General features: G+C 49.2%; 1 non-coding gene across 1 annotated transcript; it reads right to left on the bottom strand.

Moving 5' to 3' along the window:
• Window positions 1-7,916: 7,916 nt before the first annotated feature.
• On the bottom strand, window positions 7,917-7,993 carry Trnas-cga (transfer RNA serine (anticodon CGA)). Its single transcript has one exon. It is a non-coding gene; the product is annotated as a tRNA-Ser (tRNA).
• Between the last annotated feature and the right edge of the window lie 1,720 nt (window positions 7,994-9,713).

Raw genomic sequence — 9,713 nt, 5'->3', positions numbered from 1 at the left:
ATACAGGGTGAGTCACCTAACGTTACCGCTGGATATATTTCGTAAAGCACATCACTGACGAATCGATTCCACAGACCGAACGTGAGGAGAGGGGCTAGTGTAATTGGTTAATACAAACCATAAAAAAATTCACGGAAGTATGTTTTTTAACACAAAGCTACGTTTTTTTTAAAATGGCACCCCGTTAGTTTTGTTAGCACATCGGAACATATAAACAAATACGTAATCAGTGTCGTTTGTTGCATTGTAAAATGTTAGTTACATCCGGAGATATTGTAACCTAAAGTTGACGCTTGAGTTCAACTCCTCCGTTGTTCGATCGTGTGTATCGGAGAGCACCGAATTACGTAGGGATCCAAAGGGAACGGTGAGGGACCTTAGGTACAGAAGAGACTGGAACAGCACATTACGTCCACATGCTAACACCTTTTTATTGGTCTTTTTCACTGACGCACATGTACATTACCATGAGGGGTGAGGTACACGTTCGACGGGCGTTTTATAGGACGTGGAGGATGCATAAATAGGCCAGCCCGTTCTCCTGATCTTACACCTCTGGACTTCCTTCTGTGGGGTACGTTAAAGGAGAATGTGTACCGTGATGTGCCTACAACCCCAGAGGATATGAAACAACGTATTGTGGCAGCCTGCGCCGACATTACACCAGATGTACTGCGGCGTGTACGACATTCATTACGCCAGAGATTGCAATTGTGTGCAGCAAATGATGGCCACCACATTGAACATCTATTGGCCTGACATGTCGGGACACACTCTATTCCACTCCGTAATTGAAAACGGAAACCACGTGTGTACGTGTACCTCACCCTTCATGGTAATGTACATGTGCGTCAGTGAAACAGACCAGTAAAAAGGTGTTAGCATGTGGACGTAATGTGCTGTTCCAGTCTCTTCTGTACCTACAGTCCATCACCGTTCCCTTTCGATCCCTACGTAATTCGGTGCTCTCCGATACATACGATCGAACAGCGGAGGAGTGGTACTCAAGCGTCAACTTTAGGTTACAATATCTCCGGATGTAACTAACATTTTACAATGCAACAAACGGCACTGATTACGTATTTGTTTATATGTTCAGATGTGCTAACAAAACTAACGGGGTTCCATTTAAAAAAAAACGTAGGTTTGTGTTGAAAGACATACTTCCGTGCATTTTTTTATGGTTTGTATTAACCAATTACACTAGCCCCTCTCCTCACGTTCGGTCTGTGGAATCGATTCGTCAGTATTTGATGTAGTTTACGAAATATATCCAGCGGTAATGTTAGGTGACTCACCCTGTATAACCCTCAGCCAGTTGAGCAAGTCATCGATATGGCTGTGCTGTGCATCGACACTTGCAATATGTTGGGCTCTGCTGGGGGTCACCTACACTCTTCTGATGCGATTATCATCAACACTGCCTGGTTGCGAACCAACGACTGCTGCCTGGTGACCTAACGATGAGGTCACATTCACTCTCCCACTGTCTCCAAGAGACCAGCAGCTGGGAGTCTGGACGCCGTCTCATGGTCTGAGGTATGTGGGAGGTCCTCCCTCCTCCAACGCCACTAGGATCCGATGCTGCCAGACATAGCGCCGCAGCCATTAGCCTACTGTTTGTCTACCTCTAGGCTGTCCACCAACCTGCCTTTCTGTGGGCACCAGAACTAAGATTCTGTCGCGCATCCACTTGGAACGCTCAGGTAGCCTAAGTAGCCCGCACCTGGGCTGCTGCTTCGAGAAGCTCCTACGAGGTCCATTCAAGTTCTAAGGCCTCCGATTTTTTTTCTAATTAACTACTCACCCGAAATCGATGAAACTGGCCTTACTTCTCGACGTAATCGCCCTGCAGACGTACACATTTTTCACAACGCTGACGCCATGATTCCATGGCAGCGGCGAAGGCTTCTTTAGGAGTCTGTTTTGACCACTGGAAAATCGTTGAGGCAATAGCAGCACGGCTGGTGAATGTGCAGGCACGGAGAGTGTCTTTCATTGTTGGAAAAAGCCAAAAGTCACTAGGAGCCAGTTCAGGTGAGTAGCGAGCATGAGGAATCACTTCAAAGTTGTTATCACGAAGAAACTGTTGCGTAACGTTAGCTCGATGTGCGGGTGTGTTGTCTCGGTGAAACAGCACACGCACAGCCCTCCCCGAACGTTTTTGTTGCAGTGCAGGAAGGAATTTGTTCTTCAAAACATTTTCGTAGGATGCACCTGTTACCGTAGTGCCCTTTGGAACGCAATGGGCAAGGATTACGCCCTCGCTGTCCCAGAACATGGACACCATCATTTTTTCAGCACTGGCGGTTACCCGAAATTTTTTTGGTGGCGGTGAATCTGTGTGCTTCCATTGAGCTGACTGACGCTTTGTTTCTGGATTGAAAAATGGCATCCACGTCTCATCCATTGTCACAACCGGCGAAAAGAAGTCCCATTCATGCTGTCGTTGCGCGTCAACATTGCTTGGGAACATGCCACACGGGCAGCCGTGTGGTCGTCCGTCAGCATTCGTGGCACCCACCTGGATGACACTTTTCGCATTTTCAGGTCGTCATGCAGGACTGTGTGCACAGAACCCACAGAAATGCCAACTCTGGAGGCGATCTGTTCAACAGTCATTCGGCGATCCCCCAAAACAATTCTCTCCACTTTCTCGATCATGTCGTCAGACCGGCTTGTGCGAGCCCGAGGTTGTTTCGTTTGTTGTCACACGAAGTTCTGCCTTCGTTAAACTGTCGCACCCACGAACGCACTTTCGACACATCCATAACTCCATCACCACATGTCTCCTTCAACTGTCGGTGAATTTCAATCGGTTTCACACCACGAAAATTCTGAAAACGAATGATTGCACGCTGTTCAAGTAAGGAAAACGTCGCCATTTTAAGTATTTAAAACAGTAATGAGTCTCGCCGCTGACGGTAACATTCCATCTGCCGTACGGTGCTGCCATCTCTGGGACGTATTGACAATGAACGCGGCCTCATTTTAAAACAATGCGCATGTTTCTATCTCTTTCCAGTCCGGAGAAAAAAAATCGGAGGCCTTAGAACTTGAATGCACCTCGTACAGTGATGCATCCACTCTGGCATGCCTGGGTACAGAATACATTGCCTGTTACCAGTCGTCTGCTTACAGCACATGTGCTACATTACATCTGTTGATGATACCAATAAAATACTTTGACAACATTTATCTGCCTTCATCGTCAACACTTCCACCCACCTCCAGCACAGAACCACTCGCGCAGTCTATTCCCCCTGACACCATTACAAAATACACTCCTGGAAATGGAAAAAAGAACACATTGACACCGGTGTGTCAGACCCACCATACTTGCTCCGGACACTGCGAGAGAGCTGTACAAGCAATGATCACACGCACGGCACAGCGGACACACCAGGAACCGCGGTGTTGGCCGTCGAATGGCGCTAGCTGCGCAGCATTTGTGCACCGCCGCCGTCAGTGTCAGCCAGTTTGCCGTGGCATACGGAGCTCCATCGCAGTCTTTAACACTGGTAGCATGCCGCGACAGCGTGGACGTGAACCGTATGTGCAGTTGACGGACTTTGAGCGAGGGCGTATAGTGGGCATGCTGGAGGCCGGGTGGACGTACCGCCGAATTGCTCAACACGTGGGGCGTGAGGTCTCCACAGTACATCGATGTTGTCGCCAGTAGTCGGCGGAAAGTGCACGTGCCCGTCGACCTGGGACCGGACCGCAGCGACGCACGGATGCACGCCAAGACCGTAGGATCCTACGCAGTGCCGTAGGGGACCGCACCGCCACTTCCCAGCAAATTAGGGACACTGTTGCTCCTGGGGTATCGGCGAGGACCATTAGCAACCGTCTCCATGAAGCTGGGCTACGGTCCCGCACACCGTTAGGCCGTCTTCCGCTCACGCCCCAACATCGTGCAGCCCGCCTCCAGTGGTGTCGCGACAGGCGTGAATGGAGGGACGAATGGAGACGTGTCGTCTTCAGCGATGAGAGTCGCTTCTGTCTTGGTGCCAATGATGGTCGTATGCGTGTTTGGCGCCGTGCAGGTGAGCGCCACAATCAGGACTGCATACGACCGAGGTACACAGGGCCAACACCCGGCATCATGGTGTGGGGAGCGATCTCCTACACTGGCCGTACACCACTGGTGATCGTCGAGGGGACACTGAATAGTGCACGGTACATCCAAACCGTCATCGAACCCATCGTTCTACCATTCCTAGACCGGCAAGGGAACTTGCTGTTCCAACAGGACAATGCACGTCCGCATGTATCCCGTGCCACCCAACGTGCTCTAGAAGGTGTAAGTCAACTACCCTGGCCTGCAAGATCTCCGGATCTGTCCCCCATTGAGCATGTTTGGGACTGGATGAAGCGTCGTCTCACGCGGTCTGCACGTCCAGCACGAACGCTGGTCCAACTGAGGCGCCAGGTGGAAATGGCATGGCAAGCCGTTCCACAGGACTACATCCAGCATCTCTACGATCGTCTCCATGGGAGAATAGCAGCCTGCATTGCTGCGAAAGGTGGATGTACACTGTACTAGTGCCGACATTGTGCATGCTCTGTTGCCTGTGTCTATGTTCCTGTGGTTCTGTCAGTGTGATCATGTGATGTATCTAACCCCAGGAATGTGTCAATAAAGTTTCCCCTTCCTGGGACAATGAATTCACGGTGTTCTTATTTCAATTTCCAGGAGTGTATATGAAGACCACTTGCGACATCATGGAATGGTTAACGCATATCCTTTATATGGGTGATTATTGCTGATTTATTATAACTGTTTTTGTGGTAGGTCTATAAGTATTTGTTGTATTATTTGGAAGTCTCTACCAGTTTCATCTACATAGAGGGCTTTGCATGTACTGCACACTATTTCCTAAATTCCTGATTTTGTGTGTGTGTGTGTGTGTGTGTGTGTGTGTGTGTGTGTGTGTGTGTGTCTGTCTTTATGCTATGTCTCAGTGTGTGTTGAATTTCGTCATGTGCCGTGAAAGCTATGTTCATGTTGTGCGGTCTGAAAATATTTGCTATCCTGTAGGAGAGTTTGCTTAGGAATGATATGCAAGTAGTGCGTTTCTTTTGATTTTCTGTGTAGCTGTTGGTTTATTACTGTTTTCTTTTTCTTTTCTGTGTCAAGTTGTCAACAAGTGTATTGTTATAGCGGTTCGTTGCAGCTGTTTCTCTGACTACACTGAGGTCATTGTTCTTCGTGTTTTAATTGGTTGGTGTATTACTGGCTCTTTTATCTAGGGCTCTGTATGTAGCTCGTTTGCGTGTGGATAGGATGGCAAGATGATATGTGTATGTCGCTGAGTGAGACTTCCAAGTAATACATACACTCCTGGAAATTGAAATAAGAACACCGTGAATTCATTGTCCCAGGAAGGGGAAACTTTATTGACACATTCCTGGGGTCAGATACATCACATGATCACACTGACAGAACCACAGGCACATAGACACAGGCAACAGAGCATGCACAATGTCGGCACTAGTACAGTGTATATCCATCTTTCGCAGCAATGCAGGCTGCTATTCTCCCATGGAGACGATCGTAGAGATGCTGGATGTAGTCCTGTGGAACGGCTTGCCATGCCATTTCCACCTGGCGCCTCAGTTGGACCAGCGTTCGTGCTGGACGTGCAGACCGCGTGAGACGACGCTTCATCCAGTCCCAAACATGCTCAATGGGGGACAGATCCGGAGATCTTGCTGGCCAGGGTAGTTGACTTACACCTTCTAGAGCACGTTGGGTGGCACGGGATACATGCGGACGTGCATTGTCCTGTTGGAACAGCAAGTTCCCTTGCCGGTCTAGGAATGGTAGAACGATGGGTTCGATGACGGTTTGGATGTACCGTGCACTATTCAGTGTCCCCTCGACGATCACCAGTGGTGTACGGCCAGTGTAGGAGATCGCTCCCCACACCATGATGCCGGGTGTTGGCCCTGTGTACCTCGGTCGTATGCAGTCCTGATTGTGGCGCTCACCTGCACGGCGCCAAACACGCATACGACCATCATTGGCACCAAGGCAGAAGCGACTCTCATCGCTGAAGAAGACACGTCTCCATTCGTCCCTCCATTCACGCCTGTCGCGACACCACTGGAGGCGGGATGCACGATGGTGGGGCGTGAGCGGAAGACGGCCTAACGGTGTGCGGGACCGTAGCCCAGCTTCATGGAGACGGTTGCTAATGGTCCTCGCCGATACCCCAGGAGCAACAGTGTCCCTAATTTGCTGGGAAGTGGCGGTGCGGTCCCCTACGGCACTGCGTAGGATCCTACGGTCTTGGCGTGCATCCGTGCGTCGCTGCGGTCCGGTCCCAGGTCGACGGGCACGTGCACCTTCCGCCGACCACTGGCGACAACATCGATGTACTGTGGAGACCTCACGCCCCACGTGTTGAGCAATTCGGCGGTACGTCCACCCGGCCTCCCGCATGCCCACTATACGCCCTCGCTCGAGGTCCGTCAGCTGCACATACGGTTCACGTCCACGCTGTCGCGGCATGCTACCAGTGTTAAAGACTGCGATGGAGCTCCGTATGCCACGGCAAACTGGCTGACACTGACGGCGGCGGTGCACAAATGCTGCGCAGCTAGCGCCATTCGACGGCCAACACCGCGGTTCCTGGTGTGTCCGCTGTGCCGTGCGTGTGATCATTGCTTGTACAGCCCTCTCGCAGTGTCCGGAGCAAGTATGGTTGGTCTGACACACCGGTGTCAATGTGTTCTTTTTTCCATTTCCAGGAGTGTATGTGCCTACTACAAAAACAGTTATACTAACGCAGTAACACTCACTTACGCAAAGGACACTAACCACCTGTTCTATGATATCCCGAATCATCTTCATACATTACATATAATGGACAAAGGACACACAATGGACTTGTATGAAGAATTAGAAATTTTCATTCGTAGCACAGCACAAGGTATCAGGTTGCTGAAAGATAAATTAGAAAGTAACAATTTTAATTTCTTCAAAACTTTTTCCATTTTTGAGTTCTTCTTTAATTAATATAAAAAGTTATATAAAAGTGTCTTAATATATTGCGTAACCAGGAAATTCCAAATAACCGTATTATTAACACCTGCTATGTTATACATATACTTACATGAAACAGATTTTATCTTTATGTGTACAGTGTCTTACAAATTGAAATAAGTTTATCCTAGCACTTAACAGTCTCTGGAAATAGGCAAATATCTGAATGTAAAATTCGTATGTGATCCGTGTGCCAACAAATTTCCAGAATAAATGTAAGTAAATACACTAACGAAATGAACTAACGATACAACTCGCTAAAGTACAAACTAAAATAAATATATCTTTTTGTACAGTGTTAAATTGCGGTAGATAGCCTCAGTGGATCACCTAGCAGATAAACTTCTTCATACTTCAGATTAATGTAATGTACATACTGTATCAGTGTGATGTAAATGATGGTGGCAGCATGCTGCCAAAACGCATCGTGCTAATAAATATTAGTAAAAAGAGCGTGAATAGGTAGAAATTATTTCAATGCTAATGTAATGTTGGCGACGATCCCATTGCTTGAATAGAAAGAGAGATACACTCATGCTCATAAATTAAGGATAATGCTGATACATGGTGAAACAACGCTCTGGTGGGCGGTTTGCGGGTTTAAATCACCTCGGGGTATGACCGTGCACTGCATTTTACCTGCAGTCGTCGCACGGTGGCGCTGGCAGCAATCCACATACGCAGAGGTGTGTTGGTGCATGTCAGAATACGGTGCAGCGAGTAAGTGTGCAGACGTTTTCCAGACGTGCTAATGAGGACTGTGTGTTTAAAATGGCTCGAAGATCACATATTGGTGACAGTATGAGATTTTCACTCTCCAGCGGAGTGTGCCCTGATATGAAACTTCCTGGCAGATTACAACTGTATCCCGGACCGAGACTCGAACTCGGGACCTTTGCCTTTCGCGGGCAAGAGCTCTACCAACTGAGCTATCCAAGCACGACTCACGCCCCGTCTCCTCGCAGGAGAGCTTCTGTTAAGTTTGGAAAGTAGGAGACGAGGTACTGGCAGAAGTAAAGCTGTGAGGACGGGGCGTGAGTCGTGCTTGGGTATCTCAGATGGTAGAGCACTTGCCTGCGAAAGGCAAAGGTCGCTATTTCGAGAACCGGCTGGTGTGGCCGTGCGGTTCTAGGCGCTTCAGTCTGGAACGGCGTGACCCCTACGGCCGCAGGTTCGAATCCTGCCTCGGGCATGGATGTGTGTGATGTCCTTAGGTTAGTTAGGTTTAAGTAGTTCTAAGTTCTAGGGGACTGATGACCACAGATGTTAAGTCCCATAGTGCTCAGAGTCATTTGAACCCTAGTTCGAGTCTCGGTCCGGCACACAGTTTTAATCTGCCAGGAAGTTTCATATCAGCGCACACTACACTGCAGAGTGAAAAATCTCATTCTGGAAACATCCCCCAAGCTGTGGCTAAGCCATGTCTCCGCAATATCCTTTCTTCCAGGAGTGCTAGTTCTGCAAGTTTCACAGGAGAGCTTCTGTAAATTTTGGAAAGTAGGAGACGAGGAACTGGCGGAAGTAAAGATGTGAGGACGGGGCGTGAGTCGTGCTTGGGTAGCTCAGATGGTAGGGCACTTGCCCGCGAAAGGCAAAGGTCCGTAGTTCGAGTGTCTGTCCGGCACACAGTGTTAATCTGCCAGGAAGTTTCACATATTGATGACGTTATGAGGGGTAGAGTACTAGGGCGACTGGAGGCTGGTCGAACACAGCAGGTCGTAGCACGGGCCCTCTGTGTGCCACAAAGTGTGATCTCAAGATTATGGCAACGATTCCAGCAGACAGAAAACATGTCCAGGCGCTACAGTAAGGGACGTCCACAGTGTACAGCACCACAAGAAGACCGATATCTCACCATCAGTTAGTTGCCCGCAGACGGCGACGGAGTACTACAGGTAGCCTTGCTCGGGACCTTATTGCAGCCACTGGAACAGTTGTCTCCAGACACACAGTCTACAGGCCACTTAATAGACATGGTTTATTCACCCGGAGACCTGCCAGGTGCCTTCCACTGACAGAGCCCATAAAGCCTGGTATCAACAACCCAGTACATGGTCATAGGAACAGTGCTCCCAGGTTATGTTCACGGACGAGTCCAGGTATAGTCTGAACAGTGATTCTCGCCAGGTTTTCGTTTGGTGTGAACCAGGAACCATATACCAGCCAGTTAATGTCCTTGAAAGGGATCTGTATGGAGGTCGTGGTTTGATGGTGTGGGGTGGGATTATGACTGGTGCACGTACACACCTGCATGTCTTTAACAGACGAACTGTAACAGGTCAGGTATATAGGGACGTCATTTTTCCCACCTTCCTCCTGATGGATGATAACGCACGGCCCCACCGAGCTGCCATCGTGGAGAAGTACCTTGAAACAGAAGATACCAGGCGAATAGAGTGGCCTGCCTGTTCTCCAGACCTAAATCCCATTGAGCACATCTGTGATGCTCTCAGACGACGTATCGTTGCACGTCTTCAAACCTCTACGACACATCAGGAGCTCCGACAGGCACTGGTGCAAGGATGGGAGGCTATACCCCAGCAGCTGCTCGACCACCTGATCCAGAGTATGCCAACCTGTGGTGCGGCCTGTGTATGTGTGCATGGTGATCATATCCCCATATTGACGTCGGGGAACATGCGCAGGAAACAGTGGCGTT

The sequence above is a fragment of the Schistocerca cancellata genome, chromosome 4 (assembly GCF_023864275.1).
Source record: "Schistocerca cancellata isolate TAMUIC-IGC-003103 chromosome 4, iqSchCanc2.1, whole genome shotgun sequence".
NCBI lineage: Eukaryota > Metazoa > Arthropoda > Insecta > Orthoptera > Acrididae > Schistocerca > Schistocerca cancellata.
Note: the sequence above shows the minus strand (reverse complement) of the source record. Positions and strands in the feature narration are given on the sequence as shown.